This window comes from Elephas maximus, chromosome 23 (assembly GCF_024166365.1).
Source record: "Elephas maximus indicus isolate mEleMax1 chromosome 23, mEleMax1 primary haplotype, whole genome shotgun sequence".
Lineage (NCBI taxonomy): Eukaryota > Metazoa > Chordata > Mammalia > Proboscidea > Elephantidae > Elephas > Elephas maximus.
Genome location: NC_064841.1, coordinates 25,958,621 through 25,982,835, shown reverse-complemented (window position 1 = coordinate 25,982,835; position 24,215 = coordinate 25,958,621). Strand labels below are relative to the sequence as shown.

Below are 24,215 nucleotides of genomic sequence, written 5' to 3'. Positions count from 1 at the left end.
CGACCCTTTGGTTAGCAGCCGTAGCACTTAACCACTACACCACCAGGGTTTCCTTATAATACATAAGTATATATTTATACAATTTATAACATATATATATATAATTTATAATATATAGTTACTATGAATACATTTTTATGAATACATACACATGCATTTTTTTTAGAGAACACATGTATGTGTGTATATGTGTGTGTCTAGAAAAAAGGAAAACAAGGGAGTGATGAACACGTAGGACTCAGAATGGTAATTACATTTTGCAGCGGAAGGATAGAATAAACGACTAGATACAGATTATTATTAAAGTCTTATGTTCTGAGCAGAGGGCTCCTGAGTGCTATTACATTATTAAATATAACCAATAAAAAAACAACCAAATAAGCGAGAGTCACAAATGAACTTACAAGGAAAGTATGTTATCCACCATGGATTAAATTCTGTGCACAGTAAGTACAACTATAAATATTATATATATGTATGTAGTCCCTGACTTACGATGAATTTGATTTATGATGAACCACACTTATGACGTTCATAGTTTTTTTTTTTACATTTATCATTAATAATATGTACTACCTACAGTGCTGCAATACATAATTTGCTGATATTATGGTTCTCAGGTGTTCACTCGAAGGTGTTCAAAGATCAGATTTACAAAGATGTTGATAATAAGAGCAATAATAATGAAAGCTAAAAAAAAAATGAGGTTTTTGATTTACATCAGAACTGACTTAGCACTGAGTCATCAGAACGAAACCCGCTGTAAGTTGGGGACTACTTGAGATATATATATAGTCCTAAAGCCATCAGTTCTCAACCTCTAGTCCTGAAGTCATCAGTTCTCAACCTCTGTTCTAAGAGAAGGACCCATCCAACAAGATGAATTTGTGGGTGAGAAGTTGCTACAGAAGATAAACAGTTCTAAATGACTCAAGTAATACCTGAGTAATCACCAAATTAATACATAGACTGTTGGCACTAGATCATGAATTAGGTAAAGCTCTAGTAGTTTAGAAAGATTTTTGAGTATGAAGTATAAGAACTAAATCTTGATATTTGAGTCGTTTATAGACATTTCAGAAGGTCAAAACATTCAGTTGAAAAATGAAGCCACCTGGATATTGAGATAGTTAGAAAGATAGGTAGGTAGGTAGGGAGGGAGGGAGGTGAAAATCAATTTGGACATTCTCTTTCTCCATTATCATATCAAATAAATTAAAAAATAAATCATTACTTTTAAATTTATATTCTCCCTATTCAGAAGCTGTTTTGAATATTAGAGAATGAATTCACAAGATCAAGTTTGAACTTCATGCACACACTCATTAAAACATATTTGGGAGAAGTCGTATTAATATTACTATTCTGAACTGGCCACTACAATTCCTCTTTCTCTCTTTCTTTTTTGACTCAGTGCCATTTCAGTGATATTTGCTAATACTACTCTATTCTGCTCACCGTTCAATAGATCCATGACACAGGCTAACTGCCCAGGTTGGATGCAGAATGTACTTTACATCTTCAGTTATATTGAACAGTCATTCTAAAATGTCACTCATTATTCCTGCTTCTCTGTTAAAATAATGAATTCAAATGGTAGAAGAACAGATTAAATTGATTTAGAAGTCCTTACTCATAAAACAAGAACTTTACATTCTTAAAGATATGTTGAATCAAATGTAAATATCATTTATTCTTAATTTTGGACCCTTTTATTATTGATTTTGAATTTGGCACAGTGTTAACGTATAGTACCCACTGCCACCCACTGCTACTCAATAAATAGTTGGTGAACAAATGAATGTCTGGGCTTGGCCTTTTTCTCCTCTAATGGAGCCTCAAAACAACTTGATACAACCCACTGGCATGTATGGCTATACACAGCATACATGCATTTGCTATTTTTTGGAATATATATAAATATGCATACCCATATATGCACATAATACTGTCTATAATTTCTGCATCCTCAGTTTTCAAGATACTAATTTTTCATAGGATATGACGGTTAGTAAAGAAAAGAAGAGAATACTCAAGAATAATCCTACTACTCACACTAGATTTAAATGTCTATTTTTTAAGTTCTATATCATGAGCAAATGCTTTGACTTTTTTTTTTAACCACGAATGTGTCATTCCTAAGAGAATTTGCTTATCAACCCTATGTAATCTCCAAAGACACATTTCACATCCTAATCCAGTAGATTAGGATATAAATTCCATGTACTTTCAAAAAACTCATATTCAAAGAACCAAATAATAGCATACAATGATGTTGAGCTCCAAATGTTTCTGAGGAAAAAATTATAAAGTCGAAATAATGTGAATATAAGGATATGTCTTATTTTCAAAATGAGACAAAGTTTTATGTGACATATTCTTTACTGTTCAATTTAAATATATTTCACTCTAGTATTTATCATAGGAAAGTATCACTAAGAAGTTTTTTGAAACTTTATGGAACGATGACTTTCTTATCATTCATGCATCCGCAAGCTAAAACGAATTTAAATTCCCTTTTTTTCTGAAAACTTTGCAGCAATTGTTGCCATAACAACAACTGGAGATGCTCAGTGGTGTTTCCTATCTGGCAATAAGAGCTAATAAGCATGACTTCTACATCGTTAAACAGTTGCAGTTAAGAGTCAGCCTTCTTGGGTTTGTATCTGGCCTTGCCATTTACTAGCTGTGTGACCTTGGAATAATCCCTTAACTTCTCTGAGCCTTACTGTCTTTATTTAAAATGTGGATGAAAATAGCATTTATGTCGTGGGGCTGTGGTGTAAATTTAGTAAAATGATTTTTACATAGGTCTTAGGACAGTTAGTTCCTATTATTAGAAAAAGGATAACAACACTTTAAAAATATCATTTCTGATATTTTGATTAGTCCACTGTTAACTTTTTATGTATCAGTAACTGCACGTTGGTGAAAGAACTTAAAACTTCAAGGCTGAAAGTCTGAAGGGTCTCTATCACCACGTTTATAGTCACACTACAACCTTCTGGAAATTAGAATTTCTAACATTTATAACAACAACACAGCAGTACTAGGTACAGCTTTAGTAAAAATAATTCTTCATTTTGCCGGAAGCTTTCTTTTCTAACTTTATCCCCCCTCCTCCATTTTTAAATTAACTGGTACAAGGATTAGCCAGAAATTTTCAACATGTGCAAATGAAATTACTCTTGTATAACAGAAATATATTTCTGGATCATGTTTATTTAGGCTGTGGTGCTGGTTTTAATTTTTCAGCGTGGTGCATACACAGGCTTTGGTTTTCATGCCACATGATCCAATTTGCTTGTGTTTCCTGACTGTTTCACCCACATGGCTTTCAAGGTATTAGAAGTATTTAGGTATTTAAGTTCCTAGAAACACAGCTGGCAGTAACAAATATATGTTATAAACATTAATGGGAAAGACTTGTCATTCATTAAAATACCAATCTATGAGTATCAACCGAAAGCCCACAGTAATATGACAGAAGTTGTAAAAATGATCTCTTTTCCCGTTTTGCATAATCCCCGGTTTTAAAAAGGCATATAAACAACTTCAAAACTCCCAGGAGCGCACTCAATACTGCAAAGTGAATGCTTCATACTAGTTTTTCTGATGCTTTAAGTTTCCACTAGGCCAAGTTACAAAAATAATTAATCTGTCAAAAAAAAAAAAAAAAGTAAATGTAAGCACGTTTTCTTTCTTTCAAAACCCGTTTCCTCTTAAATTACAAATTTAGTAAACACAATTTCACTCACATAGCCCCTAGTTAGGTTCGACATACATTATATAATGCTGCCTAGTTTTCATGGGGCAGTTCTACTCTGTCCTGTAGGGTCGCTATGAGTTGGAATCGACTCGATGGCACTGGGTTACTGGGTTAGTTTTCACCCACTTTTACATTTTCTCTAAGGCTATCATTATCTTCCTCACAGAGGAACCCCGCAAACTCATCTCTTTCTCTCCCTAATATGCATTTTTCACCTCAGCTTGTAGATAACCTCTAGATCTGTTCGTCTCAAGACTATTTCACCTCGAATCTTCCAAATCTCAAGAATCTCTGACTCTCCAAATACCTTAATCTCAGAACTGTTCTACAAAATGGTAGGCATCATTATTCACATATTAAAGGTGAGTAAACTGAGATTTGGAGTGATTTGCTAAAGATTATGCAGTGAATAATGGGTAAATGTTCAACTGGAACTGAGGTTTTCCAATACTTGAAACATTCCTGCTGCCTAGTTACTGAGGACTATTGACTGCACTAATATCTAAAATGGTCCTGGGATTGCAAACCATCTTACGTAAAATTAATTCTGATTGTCATTCTCCTATTTGCAAACTGGAGCCCTGGAGGCACTACGGTTAAGTGTTTGGCTGCTAACCAAAAGTTGTCCGTTGGAATACACCAGCAGCTCCTTGGAAACCTATGGGGCAGTTCTACTCTGTCCTATAGGGTAGATATACAGCAGAGTCGACTTGACAGCAATGAGTTATTTGCAAATTAAAAATAAAATCAGTAGACCATGGCCAGTGGAGCAGTACACTGAAGTTAGATTTGGGTTCAAATGCTGTGTGGCCACTTGCTAGCTCTGTGACCTTGGAAAGCTATGTAATCACCCAGAGTTTTTTCATTTGCCAATGAGATTAAATGAGATAAATAAAGTGCCAAGTTTAGCACAATGACTGACACTTAAATCTCAATAAATAATAGCTACTATTATTATTGAAGAGCCCTGGTAGCACAGTGGCTAAGGACTTGGCTGGTGACCAAAAGATTAGCAGTTCAAATCCACCAGCTGCTCCTTGGAAACCCTATGGGGCAGTTCTACTCTGTCCTATATGGTCACTATGAGTCAGAATCAACACCGGCACTAGTTCGTTTTGTTTTTGGTTATTATTGAGGAGCCCTGGTAGACCACAATTAAGCATTTATTTGCTAATGGAAAAGTTGGTAGTTCAAATCCACCAGCAGCTCCTTGGGAGAAAAGCCTCAGCAATCTGTTCCCATAAAGATTACAGCCAAGAAAGCCTTATGGGTCAGTTCTACTGTCATACAGAGTCACCATGAGTCAGAATCGACTCAGTGGCACACAACATCATTATTATTATAAAAATTAATACACATGGGGAAATGGGGCTAGAAATCAAGAGGTTCGTGATGTCACTAACTGCTGCGTGACCTTGCACAAATCTTACCTCCTGGGTATTATTTTCCTCTTATGTTAAACAGAGATATAATACCGTATAACAGAATCCATATAAAGATAAATGATTCATGGAGCAGTCCTTGAAATAAGACTTGAGGCTAGGAGTCGTGGAGATAACTGTGGAATTGTTGATCCAGGAAATGAAAGGTATAGACACATCTAGTGTAGATAAAAAGGGAAAGAGTGGTAGGGGTAACTTAGAAACTGGGAAGAGATGAAGGAAACCTGGGATATTGTTACATTTTAGATGAGGTAATGAATAGGACCAAGCCCTAGGGTTTAGAAGTTTGAACTACAATTTCTCTTCTACCACTAATTTGTTGTGTAGCCTTAAAGATGTCACATAACTTCTCTAAGCTTCAGTGCTCTCACCTGTTCAGTGACGGTATTGAACTAAATGCCGTGTGACTGTGGTCCCCTCCAGCACTAAGGTTCTATGTGACTCTATGTTAAACCAAAGCCAAAAACCCTGTTGCTGCTGAGTGGATTCCGACTCTCTACATTAGATCACCCCAAAAAGCAAAGCTACTGCCATCCAGTCAATTCCAACTCATAGTGGCCCCGCAGGACAGAGAAGAATTGCACCATAGTGTTTCCAAGGCTGTAAACCTATACGGAAGTAGACTGGCATGTCTGTCTCCCATAGAATGGCCAACTTTTCCATTAACAGATGAAGCACTGCACCACCAGGGCTCCTATACATTAGATTACAACAACAAAACAACAACCCATTGCCCTCAAGTGGATTCCGACTCATAACGACCCTACAGGACGGAGTAGAACTGCCCTCACAGGGTTTTCAGGACTGGCTGGTGAATTTGAACTGCTGATCTTCTGATTAGCAGCTGAATGCTTAACCACTGCACCACCTGAACTCCATATTAAAAAAAAAAAAAATCCCAAAGTATATTCCACTAAACACTTAATATTCTACTTAATGTTCTGGGGTGACAGGAGGAATGCTCCTGCATATGTCACCCACCTCCTAAAAATTCACAATATAAATCATATATTAAAGCTCTGAGAAGTCCAATACAAAAAGAAAACTATTAACCCCTCAAATCACAAATGTAATAGCCTTCATGGAAACAGTATAAAAAACAAAACCCATTGCCTTTGAGTCAATTCCAACACATAGTGATCCTATAGAACAGGGTAGAACTGCCCCATACAGCTTCCAAGGAGCACATGGTAGATTTGAACTGCCACCAGGGTTTCCTTATATCTGCTGCATTACATAACATTAGGGCTTTGAACTGTACCAAATTCTAGCTGAATGCAAGGCATTTTTTCTCATCATCCTCATCACCATCATCAAATCGCTATCATCATCATCAATGTCACTATCATCTTATATTTACCAACAGCACTTTTGCAACCTGCAGTGTAAATTGTGACAGGAAGATTTTTGTAACTTACAGGCCAAAGTAGCATTTGAAAACTGTGTACTTGCGTACCAGAAAGCTGAATTTTCATTGTGGACTTCAATATTACCTCCGTACCAGTATAGAATTGAAATGTTTTTTGATAATGGCAATCAAAATAGAAGTTATAGGAGCCATATTACAATTCAATTTCATTTCAGTGCTGCATGACTTTTGATTATTCTATTTTCTCATTTCTTACAAGATTTATGTGAAGTGATTTCTATTCTATCAGGGGGAAAAGTATGTGCTGACATAGACAGCCTTATAATCTAATAATACACAGTGTTGAAAGCACTTTTACATCCATTGTTTTATTTGATATTTGTAACAATGGTATGAAAGTGGGCTTTGCAGGTATTATTTTATCCATTTTATGGATGAGAAAACTAAGGACTAAAGAAGATAAATCACTTCTTCAAGGGCACAAAATAATTTTGAATTTTTATTGATCATTACTTCTTAAGCTTTATATCCTATTCTATTTTGCTACAATTCCCTTCAACTACATCACCATCTGCAATAGGCATTTGTCAAAAAGTAGGTTTGTATGAAAGAGTGAAGATTTCAAATAGTATATCAATGTTTTTAAGTTTTGGTTTTTTTATATCATAGCACACAAAGAAAAATCACTGGGATAAATGAATCAACCTGCTCATGTCTGGTGAGGAATGGGCTGTGAGGACTGAGAGAGGATAATACCTAACATACCTGTCACCTCTCTGTAACACATTACTGTGTTGCTGCCCACCAGCTGGGAAGCTCTGAAACCTATCAAAATATATGACTGACTTAACCACAGATTTGAAGGGAACTCTGTTACCTTCGTTTTCATAGATCGCTTTTTTGTATTACCCATTATAAATGTCCTTTATTTAACATACAATCTTAACAGACACTCAGGTCCAATACTCTATTTCAGGATCTGAACTAATCTGGCTTCAAAGGGAACAAAGAAATCCTATACGCAGGGAATAAATTTGCTTTACAAAGAGTTTTTTTTGTTTTGTTTTTTCCTCTGCTGATTAAGGATATTATGTCAATACTTATTTTTTTGTTGTTGATTTTTCATCTACTTTAAAAACTGCTTTTTTTCTTTTAATTTATTTTTTCTTTTTTAAATTCATAAATTGAGCCTTGCTATTTCCCACTGATTAAGTGCCCCCCCACCTTGGAAAGGGTAGGTAGGGGAAGAAATGCATTTCTTAACAATTCCTATTAAGACACTAATCACATTCTTCTTAGTGTTGTATTTATCTGTTTGTGTTTCACATTTTCCAAGAGGGAGAATGCATGCCTACTTCAACTTCAGAGCCCTGAAAACCAAAAAACCAAACCCACTGCATTGATTCCAACTCATAGGGACCTTATAAGGCAGAGAAGAACTGCCCCATAGGGTTTCCAAGGAGCACCTGGTGGATTCAAACTGCCGACCTTTTGGTTAACAGCCGTAGTTCTTAACCACTAAGCCTCCAGAGCCCTCAGAGGACTTAATTTTGCTTGTAGTAGCCTAAACTCATGGCTGAAGCCACTGTTTTCTAAACCCTTCATTGGGTGCCAAGTATGAACCCTGCTTTTTCCAGGCTCTGGTACTGAAAAAACAAGCAAATGAACAAAAAATATGTGTTTTGGGGAGTGCATAATTTAGTGATAGAAGCTAAGATTATACTACGGTTTCAACACATTGTAATAAGTGCTAAGGTTTAAAAACCATCATTTGTTCACTTGTTGATGGAGAAGGTGCTAGTCAGGAAATGTTGAAATGAAAGAGAAAAATCCTCAAGTTATTCTTGAAGGATTTTAGATGTTCAATAAATAGATATGGGAGGAGTTGGGAGTAGAAAAAAAGGATGTTTCTACCATGGGGAACTATGATCTAAAAGAGATATAAAAAGTATAAGTATTTAGGAGGCTCTAAAAATTATATAAGTGCCAAGGAGTTATTTACAAGTGGAGTGCACGGTGGGGAACTGCTGGAAAGTGATGCAAGAAAATTAGTTAAAAAGAGTGAGAGTAGAAAAGACCTTGTGTTCTATACTAAAATCAATAATACAGCTTTTCCCATTTGCACCCCTGACTTATGAGTGTTACTTGCCATTTTCCAGAATATATAGTAAATAACCCTATGCACTCTTAATATTTTTCTCTATAATCTTTTTAAAAGGTAATGATAGCTAGGCAGAGCTCATAGGAAAAAAGCAGTGGAATATTTTTTCCATATGCTTAGAACATATATGGTTCGATTAAAATAAATTATTCCAAAAGTAATACAGTTTTTTTAATACAAAACTCAAATAATACAGACTTTGTTAGAGTAATAACTGAATATCTTCCTTCATCCAGAACTCATTATCCACAATTATCTTTTAGAAGAAAGCCACCATTGAGAGTTTTGTATGTGCATATCCAAACTTATTTCTATGCATTTTTAAACGTACAAGTATCTTAACATCATAAATGGAACCATTATATATGCATTTTCTGCAATTTGCTTTTTCTTCACTTGACAGTATGTCATAGATGGCTTTCCTTTTCAGTACACATAGGCTAATCTCATTCTTTTGAATCACTTCAAAATTCTTCATAGATTGGATTTATTATAATTCATTAATTTAAACCTCTCTTGTTTTAAAATGTGCAAACCCATTAAATGGGCAGAACTTTATAATTTCATATGGATCTATGAAAACTTTGACATGCACCTAATTATTCTGCGGACTTACATTGGAATCAGCTGATCTATGCCACATGCTATTGCTTGTTAGTTGTTACATGCCATCGAGTGGACTCTGACTCATAGTGACTCTATGTACCACAGAATGAAACACTGTCCAGTCCTGCGTCACCATCACAGTAGTTGTTATGCTTGAGCCCCATTGTTGCAGCCAGCGTGTCAGTCCATCTCATTGAGGGTCTTCCTCTTTTCTGCTGACACTGTACTTTACTAAGCATGATGTCCTCCTCCAGGGACTGAACGTGTCCAAAATATGTAAGACACAGTCTCACCATCCTTGCTTCTAAGGAGCATTCAGGTTGTACTTCTTCCAAGAAAGATTTGTTCATTCTTTTGGCAGTCCATGGTATATTCAATATTCTTCACCAACACCTCAATTCAAAGGCACCAATTCTTCTTCGGTCTTCCTTATTTGTTGTCTGAATTTCACATGCTTATGATGTGATTGAAAATACCATGGCTTGGGTCAGGTGCACCTTTAGTCTTCAAGGTGATATCTTTGCTTTTCAACACTTCAAAGAGGTCCTTTACAGCAGCTTTGCCCAGTGCAATGCGTCTTTTGGTTTCTTGATTGCTGCCTCCATAGGGGTTGATTGTGGATCCAAGGAAAATGAAATCCTTGACAACTTCGATCTTTTCTCCATTTATCATGATGTGGCTTATTGGTCCAGTTGTGATGATTTTTGTTTTCTTTATGTTAAGGTGTAATCCATACTGAGGTCTGTGGTCTTTGATCTTCATCAGTAAGTGCTTCAAGTCCTCTTCACTTTCAGCAAGGAAGGATATATCGTCTGCATAATGCAGGTTGTTAATGAGTCTTCCTCCAATCCTGATGCCCCATTCTTCTTCATATAGTCCAGCTTCTCGGATTATTTTCTCAGTATACAGATTGAATAGGTACGTCCCTGTTGCACACCTTTCCTGAATTTAAACCACTGAGTATACCCTTGTTCTGTCCGAACAACTGCCTCTCTATCTATTTACAGGTTCCTTATGAGCACGATTAAGTATTCTGAAATTCCCAATTTTGCAATGTTATCTGTAATTTGTTATGATCCACACAGTCAAATGCCTTCATGTAGTCAATAAAACACAGGTAAACATCCTTCTGGTATTCTCTGCTTTCAGCCAGGATCCATCTGATCCATGCTATTGCTAGGGGCTTTAAATTGGTCTCAAAGCAAGGGTTTCTTACTTGGATGACTACAGACTTACAATATGACTTATTTAGAAGCAAGCCCTCAGATAATAGCACATCCTTTTGACTTAGAAAGTATTTTCCAGGAACCCCAAAACTGTAGGATTTATCTGGATTTGAATTCCTCATATTGTGTTCTCTGGAATATTAGTGTATGACAATAGGTGTTCAACCATAAGGAATTTCTTTGCCAAAATAATATAGTACTATGCTATTTCCCCTTGGGTATTCATGTGCACTGACTATTAATAAAGGTTGAAAACTTCCTGCCATAGAGAAACATTTGTCTTTTTTTAACTAAGCAATTCTCAATATGAATGGTTTTATCATTAATATCCATATCTTAAGAAATACTGATAATCACAGTTTGATAACCATTGATCTAAGCTTAGACACTTCACAAAAATGTCTATTAACATAAACACCAACACTGACAAAGTAAAGTCCAAATAACACAAAATATTAGAGCTAGAAATCTCATTAGAAATAATTGTGAAGTTGTTGTGGGGACTTAATGAGATAATTACGTAAAACAATTAGCATGGAGTCTAGCAGATAGCAAACGTTTTAGTTAATGCCAAGTCTTACTATCATTGTTAGATTTACTTCTCTGGTCATCTCATTGATTCCTTCATCAGTCTGACTCTGTAGAAAATATTTACCAGTAACCCACTGAGAACTAAAACAAACAAACCCATTGCCATCAAGTTGATTCCAACTCATAGGAACCCTATAGGACAGAGTAGAACTGCCCCATAGGGTTTCCAAGGAGCACCTGGTGGATTCAAACTAGATACTGCATTTTCTCTGCTTTGGAGAAGCTCCTAGTTGAATGGAAAAGATAGTCATGTAATCTATTAAAACAGAAGGTGAAGTCAGTGCTTGGAAATGCTGAGACAGGAAGGTGGAAGAATCTTACCATAGTGGAGGCAGAGAAGGGGAGGAGAAAAATTTCCACGGGGGTGGCATTTGCACTAAATCATGATAGATAAGTAGGAATTTTCAAGGCAAAGGAGAGCCTCCTGAGAAGAAAAATATATTTTACAAAGAAAGTAAGGAGAATTTAAAATTTACCAACACAAATGTATTGAACAATCACTGATGCCTACCTTTGGGGTGTGGAATGGACAGAGCTTTGTGTACAACAAGAGATTGCTGAGCTAGTTTGTGACCAAATCTAGTTATACAAATTAGCACACACTTATACTTAAGACTTGAAGCAATAACTAAAAACAGCACCTCAACATAAAGAAAACAAAAATCCTCACAATTGGACCAATAAGCAACATCATGATAAACAGAGAAAATATTGAAGTTGACAAGGATTTCAGTTTACTTGGATCCACGATCAACGCCTATGGAAGCAGTAATCAAGAATCAAATGACGCATTGCACTGAGCAAATCTGCTGCAAAAGTTCTATTTAAAGTGTTCAAAAGCAAATACGTCACTTCGAGGACTGAGGTGTGCCTGACCCGAGCCATAGTATTTTCAGTTGCCTCATATGCGTGCAGAAGCTGGACAATGAATAAGGAAGACTGAAGAAGAACTGATGTCTTTGAATCATGGCGTTGGTGAAGAATATTGAATATACAATGGACTGCTAAAAGAACAAACAAATCTCTCATGGAAGAAGTACAACCTGAATCCTCCTTAAAAGTGAGATTGTCGAGACTTCATATCATGTACTTTGGTACTTTGGATGTGTTATCAGAAGGAACCAGCTCTTGGTAAAGGACATCATGCTTGATAAAGTAGAAGATCAGCAAAAGAGAGGAGGGCCCTCAGAGAGATGAACTGACACAGTGGCTACAACGATGAGCTCAGACACAGTGAGGATGTTTTGTGCCATTGTGAGGATCGCACAGGACTGGGCAGTGTTTCTTTCTGTTGTCCATAGCATGGCTGGGAGTCAGAACTGCCCTGATGGCACCTAAAAACAACACCACCACCACCACCATTTGCCACCTCTACCCTCCTCACATTAAAATTAAAAAAAAGTTGCCTTTGAGTCAATTCCAACTTATAGCTACGCTATAGGACGGAGTAGACCTGTCCCATGGAGTTTCTAAAGTGCACATGGTGGATTCAAACTGCTGACTTTTTGGTTAACAGCCATAGCATTTAACCGCTACTCCACTGGGGTTTATCCTCCTCACGTAGAATGTTGAAATTTCAGGCTTGAATCATTCCTTAAAATTCATCTATCCAAATCTCATATTTTACAGATGAAGTAAGATCCAGAGTGATTAAATAAAAGCGTGATAATGTGATTTGAAGCTAAAACAGAAATAGAATTCATTTTTTAAATTTTATTTAACTTTACCTTCTTTTTTCCTTTCTTACTTAACACCTATTGATATATTTCCATGGAGATAAAAAATAATTTCTTTTAAACATGTATTTCAATTTTTCTTTTCTCTTTCTATAGTTCTTTCTGTAGACATTGGGTGAATTTCCATAGGACATTGAGGTTTGTAAGTGACAATGTCATTGTCTGCAAGGGTAGAAGGTGTTCCATAGCTTAGGGATAAGGAAAGGAAAGGTTTTGTGATAGTTAACAAGGGCACGCTTGGAGAGAAATATGTGAAATTCAATTACTTTTTTAACCTTTGCTCAAAACAAATCTCCGAATATAAGAATTAAAAAAAATAAAAACAAATCCGCTGTCCTTGGGTCAACTCTGATTCATAGCGATGCTGTAAGACAGAGTAGAACTGACCCATAGGGTTTCCAAGGAGCAGCTGGTGGATTTGAACTGCTGACCTTTTTGTTAGCAGCCAAGCTTTTAACCACTGTACCACCAGGCCTCAGAATATAAGAATGAAAGGGTAGAAAAGAAAAAAGAGCAAAGCAATTAGAGGCTAAAATGGTATGAAGAAAACAGATAATGAAAAATTTTGTATGCTTTCCTAAGGAATTTGGACATTTTCTTGTGACACTGAGTAACTGTTAGAATTTTTATCAGGATATGACATGGTCATGTTTGTACTTTAGAAAGATCTCTCTCTCTCTCTCCCTCTCTCTCTCTCTCCTTTCTTTCTCTCAGCAATGTAGAGGTTGGAATGACAGAGGACATTCAAGCCACCAAAAGATAAGTTAAAGCCTCAAAAAGATAAGGTTTCTTGAAGAAGGTAACACAACCTGAAAGTGCTAGACGTGAGACTAGAACTCAGATCTACTTGGCTCTGAATCCAGGTTTCATCCCACACCACTGTGGTGGCTGTGTTCTTGTCTCAGATAACATGAAGCCGGCAGTCATGACTTGGCCTGCAGTATATCTAAATCTGCAGAATAACAGGCCTTGTTACTTCAGCCATTTTCTTCAGTAACCTAATAGTCTGCAACTTTTAAATTCTTCTAACTTTCACACTGGGAAGTACCTTAGAGCTGAGGAAATTCAAGTTCAACTTGAATGATACATTTAGAGTCAACTGGGTAGCCTTGTATGTGCCCTACAGTTGGTAAAACATAGAAGGTTCAGGCCAAGCACATATACTCATTATTTCTGCTGCTTTGGAACAGTGACTAGTGACAGCATTTGAAAGAACAAATATAGTCAGTTCTGTCTGAGAGCCACTTGATCTTTTCAACTCTACTTGACCTCCACTCTGTCCATAGGTCCTAAGTGGAATGAGTGTGCCCGAGAGTGCTATTGTCTACAGCATTTTATTTTAACATTACTGACCAGACACATTTCCACCCAGTAGGGTGACCTGTGCTTTGTGTGAAAATGCTTTGTGCAGAGCACAGGGCACACACTGCCACACTGGTCCACATTTGTATTCTAGACAAACTGACAAGTGTATGAAATTAGCTAATGCAATCAGTGACTGGGATATGAGCTTCAAGTAGCCTTAGAAATTACTTCTACAGTAGGCTCCCAGCACAGGAAAACAAAAAAATAATAAAATAAAATAATTTTGTTTCTCCGTGACTATGGGAATAAAGGAAAACCTGGTGGCATAGTGGTTAAGTGCTAAACCTGCTAACCAAAGGGTCGACAGTTCGAATCCACCAGGCACTCCTTGGAAACTCTATGGGGCAGTTCTACTCTGTCCTATGAGTCGGAATCGACTCTACGGCACTGGGTTTTGTTCACTGGGTATGGGAATAAAATTTAGTTCTGAATAGATTCGTTTCAGCATACTCACATCTCCAGTCCTCACCACAGACTTTTTCATCAAATATAAACAACTAGTTTTCACTTCAGACTTCCACTCCTCCAGGATCTTACACAATGAGAACTATACATCCATATATTAAAGCCCCCATTGTTTAAGATCCATGAGATTTTGGGGGGGCAAAAATCATAAACTAGAAGGTACTACCAGGACATGTTTCCAGTTTCTTTACTTTGTAGAGATGAGCCTACACGAGCATATGAGAAGCCGAACCACTATTCTTGCACTTGTCATTCTCGTCTTTAAATCAAGCAGACATTTTTGCTTCTAATTTATGTCCACACTCTCCTTCATCTATTCTTTTATTCAATTTCATACATGTGAAAAATTTTCCCATCTTTCATAAGTAAAGACTTTTCTTTCCCCTCTTTGAAATCTCTTCACCTCAGTGCTGGCTCTTGATCATGCTGCCTTGGAATGTCTTGTGTAATGAAGGAAATAGACAAAAGGAAAAAAAAAATCAGTAAACATAATTCCCAGGCTCAGACATACTGCCCATTTTCAGTCTCCATAAACACATTGTAAGTTGTTGAATGCGATCTGTATCTAATTATTTTTCCCCTTTTAGGAGGTGAGTTTGTGGAGAAGAAAATTATTTTCCCCTAAAGTTTTAGCCCATTTTGAAGACTGCCTTTCTGCATGTTCTGTAAGAGGCTGAGCATGCAGGAAATGCTTAATAATCATAAAATAAAAATACAGGGTTATAGGAAGGAAATGTAACCTTGTCTGCATTCTTTTTTGCTTTAAGTGGAAGAAGGGTCATGCCCTCTGTTAGCTGAAAATCCACCAGGATCCCTTACTCTTTTATTATCTTCTACCTAGAGGGTGAGATTATTTTTTCTACCTCTCTGATGACATTTTCAAAATAATTCTCATTCTATAATAGCCTCTTCAGGGAGAAGGAAAGAATGTAATTTATGACATCCCCATAATCATCATGTGACAAATTTGCCCTTTAGATTTAACAATGACATTGTTTTTAAACCAAATCTAAAGCTAGATCTCCCAGAGCAATGATTGTTGCTCTGGCTTCTCCCTCCTATGGAAAATCATCCTTAGCCTTGCTTATTTTATTGTCTTTAAATAACAAAGGTTTTCTTCTTCTTATGGCTGGATCTGCCATGCCTGCATATCCTGGTAACCTTGGTAGCCAGAGATGTATAAAGATGGTCTATTTCAGTTGCATGCTACTTAAAAGTAAAGGAAGGAAATACATATATACATACATAAATTCATTTTCCTTCCTTCCAATGAGATAGGGAGAAATCTTTCCAAGATGACAAGCATATATTCAAATATCCACTGATATTTGGGTATAAATTAGAACTGCTGAGGATGGGGATGCCAAATCGTACCAGTTAAGCATTTAGGTAGAAGACAAGTGGAACCATGGTTGCTCAATCTATGACAAACTCACTTAATGTAAGGTTCTGTGATGTAGACTCAAACTTTCAGGATTCCTAACTGGGAATTCCAAAGTAAAGGGCAGAGAGCCATGGGCAGGTAGGTTTTGGAGATGAAAACCAGTGACAGCAGATAGAAAAAAGATGACTGCTTGAGTAAGAACACTGGGATTTGTTGCTGGTGAATTAGAGGAGATAGAGTGCTGAGACCCATGTGCCAGTGTGGTGGTCAAAGATTTCTCCTGCAAGTTGATCAGTGCTGAATTTGTATTCAAGTAGCTGTTGTTTTTGTTTTTGTTTCCAATCTTGCCTCAGGGTCTCTTCCCTGATTTAAAAAAGATGTCCCCAGAACCTTCCTGTTCTTATAGTACTCTTTTCACCCTCTTGCCTCATAGGCATAATTACTTTTTTTTTTTTTCTTTCAAGCTGTCATAGCTTTTTTTTTCCCTTGGAGTTCTCCTAGGATGACTCTCTTCCGTCAATTCCCACTGCCATTACTGAAGCTCTTGGTTCCATGCTTCATCCATAGGTTACTCTCATAGTCAGAAATCATCGGATCCATTCTTCCCATAGCTGCTGTGCTAATCTTCCTATGAAATTATATTGGTCAATGTATAAAGCTTAAGAATCTGCAGTTATTTCATAATGCCTTCTGCACTAATAAGCACTTTCATTGGCTTTTCAAGAAACTTCTGTGAATATACCCTATATTCTTCACTTGCCTTCTCACCAATATATATTTTGGCCCATCTCAAGTCTTATCACTTTCATGAAACATCATCACTAGTATCACTGCTATTGTTCTATTAATAGAACAACAATTTGTTGAGCATTAATTCAATCACAGGTATTTCTTGAGCACCTATTTTGACCAAGGAACTGTACTAGAAGATAGATACGTATATAGATAGATAGATGATAGGTAGATGATAGATAGTTAGATGATTGATAGATGGATGGATGGATGGATGGATGGATGGATGGATGGATGGATGGATGGATGGATGGATGGATGGATGGATGGATGGATGGATGGATGGATGGATGGATGGATGGATGGATGGATGGGTGGATAGATAGATAGACAGACAGACAGATAGGTAGATAGATCGATCCATGAATCAATGTGTGCATGTATAATTATGAATGTGCTAAGTGCTAGGAAAGTGAAGTACGGTGTTCTATATAAGCATGTAACAAAAAGATCCAACTTAGTTTAGAAGTTTCTAGATGTTTCTCTGTGAAAGTTTAAGCTAAAACTTGAAGTTTGGCCAAGCAACAAGGTAGCTGGAAACAATAGGTACGAAGAGCCTGACTCAGGAAGGAGCTTGGGGCCCTTGAGTAACTCAAAAAAGCCCGTTCTAGCTGGAGACTATTGAATGAAAGTGAGAACAGCCTGAGATAAACCTGAAGATATAGTCAAATGTTGATTACAACGTGGCTTTTTAGTCAAAAGCTAGGATTTTTATCTTCATTCTGAAAACAATGCGTAGCCATTACGGGTTTAGCGTAGAGGTCTAAAATGAGTAGATGTTAAAAAGAACTCTTTGATGGACAATCAGCCCAACTCTCTTGTTCACCATGTCTGGCTCTTCCAGCGTCGTTGCTATGAAGAAAGTGGTTTAGCAGCTCAACTCCATGAAGGTTTCCCAGGCAGCTACAGACTTGCCACATTTCTGTCTGCAGAATGCTCAACATGACCCCCTGCTGACTGGAGTATCTTCAGATACAAATCCCTTTAGACCCCAGAAAGTCTGTTCACCTTTTTAGTGAAATGAATCTTTCAAAGGCTTCCTAAACCACTTTTTATGAACAAGTGAATATTCAAAGGAGAGTTAAATTTGAAGCCTGTTCAAAAGCTTATCCCTATAACATGTGTGCTGTCCTATACAAATTTCTACTTTTGTCAGTCCTTAATGTCTACCTCTTTGAATTTCATAAATTTCTATTTCACAAGGATAATTATTTTACATATACTGACAGCTGTATATAATAAAATACTAGTATAAACAAAATTAAAAAAAAAAACAGTTTTATGGCAGTGTGGGAGTTGATTAAAATGGAGAAAGATCAAGTAAGTTTCACTAAACCCACTGCCCTCAAGTCTATCCTAACTCATAGTGAGTGACCCTATAGGACAGAATAGAATTGCCAATACGGTTTCCAACAAGTGGCTGGTGGATCCGAACTGCCAAATTTTTGGTTAGCAGCTGAATGCTTAGCTACTGCACTACCAAGGCTCAATAGGAAGGTGAAAACTTGAGGTTTGATTTAAAATATATTTAAGAGGCAGTTGTAAAAGACTTGGTGATGGAGTGGATATGGCAGTAGGGAAACCAAGAGTATATAAAGATGATGCCTGAACAGCTAGGAAGGGTGGTGCTGCCATTTACTAAGAAGACAGGAGAAAGAACAGGGGAAGGGAGTTGAGGATGAGGGCAGAGGGCTAGTGTAATACAATGGGTTCAGGTGGGGACAAATTCCCCATAGGGCTCTGATGAGATAGTCAAGTGAAGATACTGAAAAGCAGTTGTATATTCTAGTTTGGAACTCAGAAGAGAGCTACATGTCTGAAATATCACCTAGGAAGTTGTCAGAATATACCTATATACATCATGGGTGTAAATGAGATTATGCAGGAAGGGGGTACACATTCATAAAAGAATTGAATTAAGGCCCAGCACTGTGCCCTGAACGAAATCAAGAAGTATTCAAAAAGATATGTGGGGGAAAAAAAAAAAAATCTTACAGGCAGTAGAGTCCCAGGTCACAAAGAATGAGGATGCGTCAAGTAGTTGTGAAAAACTGCTACAAGGCAAATAATGTGCAAACTAAAACGGCTGTTGGAATTAACAATGCTGGCATTCTACTTAGGGGTGGCACCGTGCAAGGTTTTTTTTATGTCTATGTTTAGTTCTCACAGTGCACTAGGTATTATCATCATGCTGTAGGTGAAGAAATTGAGGATCAGCCTTCAAGGTCACACATTAAGAAGGGGCAGAGGCTCAACAACAACAAGAACAAAACAATCCAATCAAAATATGAACAAAGGAATTTAAATACACAGTCCTCCAAAGAAAATTTGTGAATGGCCTACAAGCGTGTGACAAAATGTTCAGCATCATTTGTCATTAGGGAAATGCAAATCAAAACCACAAAGAAAGAGTATATTACATCCACTAGGATGGCTATGATCAGAAAAACAGAAAACGATTGTTGGTGTGATGTAGAGAATTGGAACTCACATCCATTCCTGGTGGGAATATAAAATGGTGCAGCCACTGTGGAAAACAGTTTGTTGGTTCCTAAAAAATTAAACAGAACTGCCATAAACCAAAATCAAACCCAACCTGTCGCCCTCAAGTCAATTCTGACTCATAGAGACCCTACTAGACAGAGTAGAACTGTTCCATAGGGTTTCCAAGGAGTGCCTGGGGGGTTAGAACTGCTAACCTTTTGATTAGCAGCCATAGCTCTTAACCACTACACCACTCCTAGCTATATACTCAAAACCATTGAAAGCAGGTACTCAAACAAATGCTTATATACCAGTATTAACTACAGCACTATTTACAATAGCCAAAAGGTAGAAAAAACCCATATGTTCGTCAATAGATGAACAGACAAACAAAATGTGGTACATACGTAAAATGGAATATTATTTAGCCATGAAGAGAAATAAAACTCTTGTATATACTATAATGTGAATGAATCTTGGAAGCCTCATGCTAAGTGAAATAAGTGAGACTCACATGGCAAATACTGTATGATTTCATTTATAGGAAATATCTAGAGGAGGAAATGCAGAGAAAATTTTATCAGTGGTTACCAGAGGATGGTAATAGGTTTCTGTTTTGGGTGATAAAAAGTTTTTTGGGGGGGTGGGGGGGAAATGGATGGTAGTGATGGTAGCATAACAAATGTGATAAATGTCATGGAATTGTACACTGAAGACACGTTGAAACACCAAAACTTTTCATGATATATATTTTACCACAATAAAAAAAAGAAACAGTAAGGGGAAATCTAAGGTTCGAACCCAGGCACAAAGTGCTGGAGAGATGGAAACTCGTATTCTATACTACTGTATACTCTGCCACTTAACCCACATCAAGTCTCCCTTCCCTTTACTGGCTTGGTTGTCATTGTTGCTGCTGCTCTTCCTGTTGTTTGTTGGCCTGTTTGTTTGTTTTGGCAGTAAAATCCAGACCACACCACTAGATTCTGCTTATTCTGTTACTGCTTTATGTGTAGCAGCCTTGTCTCTCCCCTAGATTTATGAGTTCACTGAGGGTGAACACCAGATCATAGTGTAGGGGAAAGAAAATAGACTTTGCAACCTGAAAGGCTTGGGTCATGGTTTAAAAATTATAATGTTTGTAAAGTGTCCAGTGGAGTGACAGATAGAAACAAGCCAAGCATTGAATGGCTGTGAGTTTTATTATTTCTGTGGATCCCTCTCAGCCCAACCTGCTGCACAGAGTAAGATTATATAAATATTTATCAGATTTCGCTCTTAGGATACTGTAAGTGATAATAAATTCTTCATCAGTTAATTGTACCCATCATAACTGCTAATATAGCTTAGGAGTCAATCCACTCCCGATAATGAAAACTTGCCTTACCCTGGGACTGAGGGAGAATAGAAAATGAGGTACCCTGCCTTTCCTTAAACCTGTGCAAATACCACGTTGAAAAACTAGACCCCTGAAAATCATGAGCTCCTTGAAGACCAGCTCCGTGATTTCTCTAAGCTGCCATTTCCATTGTACCTAATCTGGTGTTATGTGCATGGTATTTACACAGTATTTACTAAAATAAAATAAATAAATTTGATGTTGATGATGAGGAGATTTCTTGGCCTCCAAAGACTTTAGGAGCTTTCTTTCTTGAACTACAAAATGTCATGTGCTAGGATGGCATTCTAACTTCTTAACTACTGCTATTATAAACTCTATTGGTTATATACATAATTATGATAGTTTACGTGCATACAAAATAGGGTATATCTCATCATCCTTCCCCAAAATGTCATGAGATAATATTATTTCAGAAGTCATATCTGACACATGAAGAAGCTAAAAATGTTTTCTAGACTGAAGTCAAGACTTAATAAATATTTTTACCATTATGACTCAACAAGCTTAATAGACTGGAGTACTGTGTAAGAAATCTTATTGAAATGATGCAGTCTTGCCAGAGTATGTGAGAATTTGATCAGATCAAATAATGTAAATATTTTAAAATTTCTAAATTGTTTTTTGCCATATCAAAGATGCTTGAGCATAGTAACAGTTTCATGATCCAAAAGTGTTCTCGTTTTCTGTTATTTAGACATCACGAGAACATAACATTTTCAGACCATTTGATTCTGTACTATCCTTCTGTTATTTTCTGAAGGATTTGTTTACCTGTAAGAGCAAATTCTTTGGGGAGAGTGACAACAGCACCTGTACCTTTTGGATTGTGTGGATTGTGTATAGGGCTATAAAATCCTTGGTTCCTGCCAAACTCATCTCTTCAACATTCTCAAACAGGCCAGTTCTTCTATCTTCTCCGAACAAGCCCTTTCCTTCCCTTGCCCATGCATTCTACTGTGAAAATTCCACTCCTTTTGTTACTGGAATAAAGTTCTTGCCTCTCACTGGTCAAGAACGAGCAGGTAAGGAACAAAGAATTTTCCACACAAGCAAACCTTTATTGAAGAGGCTTCCAAGCAGAGACGAGCAAGGCCTAAGCAACACTTACCCCCATCTCACAGAACAAAGGACTCGCCCAGGTTTTTAAAAGTTCTTGGGTGGGAAAAGATTCATGTTTATTCATAGGCATAGGCAGGGATATGTTAATTATGGTGCATGTGCAGCAGCTTTCTAAGAGGGCTTCTGTCCTGGAGGCCTCTGGGATTAGTAGCAGGACTTATTATGGGGTGTCGTGCCTGTGCAGTCTCTCACTCCCCTAGTTCAATTCCTGGATGCTGCTGCTGCCCCTTACTACCCGTTGTAGAAGGTCACACAGCAGTCACAGGTGGATGTTCTGCACATATCCCTGGAGCTGGTTTTATCCAGCTGCTTCTGGAAGACTACTTTAAAGAACTTTGTAGGCTATTTTCTGATACCTTGCCCCATTGTTCTGGGGAATGGCTTTATTTCTGTCCCCTGGCCCGTTTCCTGTACTTTGTTTGCAGATTTGGGGAGCCCTCTGTTAAGGAACCTTACTTTCAAGGCTCAATTCCAATACTACCCCCCAAGGAAGCTATACATAGCAGATACTCAGTAGAGTCTTGAATTTAATAACCATAAGCCAATTTCTATCCAAATGAATACTTCAAGTCCTATTTGGAATGCAATAAATTAGGCCCATTTAAAGTCTCTTTCTAGAGCTTGAGTGAGTACATATAAACAGCAAGTATAGTCCAGGGGCCAAAAACACTAATATTTACAGGATCCAGGCAGTTAAAATAAATGAATACAGTGGGTCTGGTAGTCAGAATATTATGTAGAGCTGGTGGGCACTGTTGTAAAACCAGAGAGCGTGTGCTTGTTTATACAGACATGTCCTGTCAGTTTTAGCTGATTTTTGCCAGACTTTGTTCTTTCATTTTCTCAATCCTTAGAAAAGTTCCTGGCGCAGAGTAGAATCTCAATAAATATTTGTTGAACGATTGACTGACTGAATGCATGAATTAATGCTAAATGGGAGATCATTGCTGCCAAATCTTCTAATTTTTAAATAAAGAAGAGAAATCTAAAGTTTTTATTGGAAACATCCTGAAATCCACATTTTGATAACTAATCCATTAAAGCAAAAATCTGTTCTGACCAAATACATCTACAGACCCAGCTTGACGTAAGAGCCAGTGGTTTACTACTCATCCTAAATTTAACTTATTAGACTTATTTCTAATAAGCTTATAAAGGGTAATAATTCAAATTTTACTTCCACTTTCCGTCTGGCTGGAATCATGATAAATAGTAAAATAATCATAGAATGGTAACATGTAAGATGGATAGGGATTACACTTAACATTTTCTGAAGTGTTTTCAATTGGATTCTCACTTGATCCTTACAACAGCTCAGTTAAATGGAAAGAAAGTGGCTATCACCTCCATTTTACTGCCTTTGAATACGTTCACTCTCTTCTCTGCTGTTCTGATTCAATGGTGATTATTTATTGACCCAATTTAAAAGCAGCCCCAAAGTCCATGTAGTTCTTGTCTTTGCACATTTAGTCACAGGAAGTGACCTTGGAGAAGCCATAGTGCAGGGCTTTTACTTGATCAGTTGGTAGCTTGTAACTTGTCCATTCTGGGATGAGCTATTTCAGTGAGCTTCACAAAGGAGCCACCTGCTTGGACATTTAGGAAGGCTGGCTTCTTTAGATATGGCACTGCATAAAGCAACCTGAAAGGAACGTCATAAAGCATGTCTTGATTTTTGCCTTCTTTGCTGCCTCATCTGGAAAATGTGTCTGCCTGCCAAATACAGCAGGACCTGGAAATCAAAAAAGAAATGGGAAACAAAGGAAATTAGAGAGGGAGGCTGTGCCTCACCCTGTGAAGGGCAAAAGAACACTCTATCCCTTTGAGGTCATTACCAAGGCATTATTGGTTACAATTCTCAGTTAAAACCTAAAAGATCATAAGTTCCCATTAAAAAAAGTTGGAACATGTATGGTTATCCGGTTGTTAAATCTGAAGGAGAGAGACCTAAAACAAGCAGGTAAATACCACGTGCAGGTAGATGTCTTTCCAGTCCATATGAAGCCCTCATTTTGGTTTCCAAGTTTTAGACCTGGCAGGGAAAAATTTTCTCCTTAGAGGTGTTTGGGTCCAAAGAGTCACATTTTTTGTTTCAGATTTTAAAGAAGTATGAGTGTCAGACAGCTGGTATGAAATGGATAAATGGATAGATAAGTGTGCTTCGACATTGCCACCTGCTCCTCCTGCTCCCCGCACCACATACACACACACACATACACACACATGCATAGAGGGAGAGATTCATTAATTGCATCATATCTAATAACACATGTGAAGATGGGCTGAAAATATTCACAGACCACA

General features: G+C 37.3%; 1 protein-coding gene and 1 pseudogene across 1 annotated transcript in view; both read left to right on the top strand.

Annotated features, from left to right (window-relative positions):
- Nucleotides 1-24,215, top strand: part of NLGN1 (neuroligin 1) — an 823,760-nt gene that overhangs the window by 654,279 nt on the left and 145,266 nt on the right. The gene's annotated exons all lie outside the window — the stretch shown is intronic.
- LOC126066211 (guanine nucleotide-binding protein G(I)/G(S)/G(O) subunit gamma-5-like) lies at nucleotides 17,734-17,922 on the top strand (annotated as a pseudogene).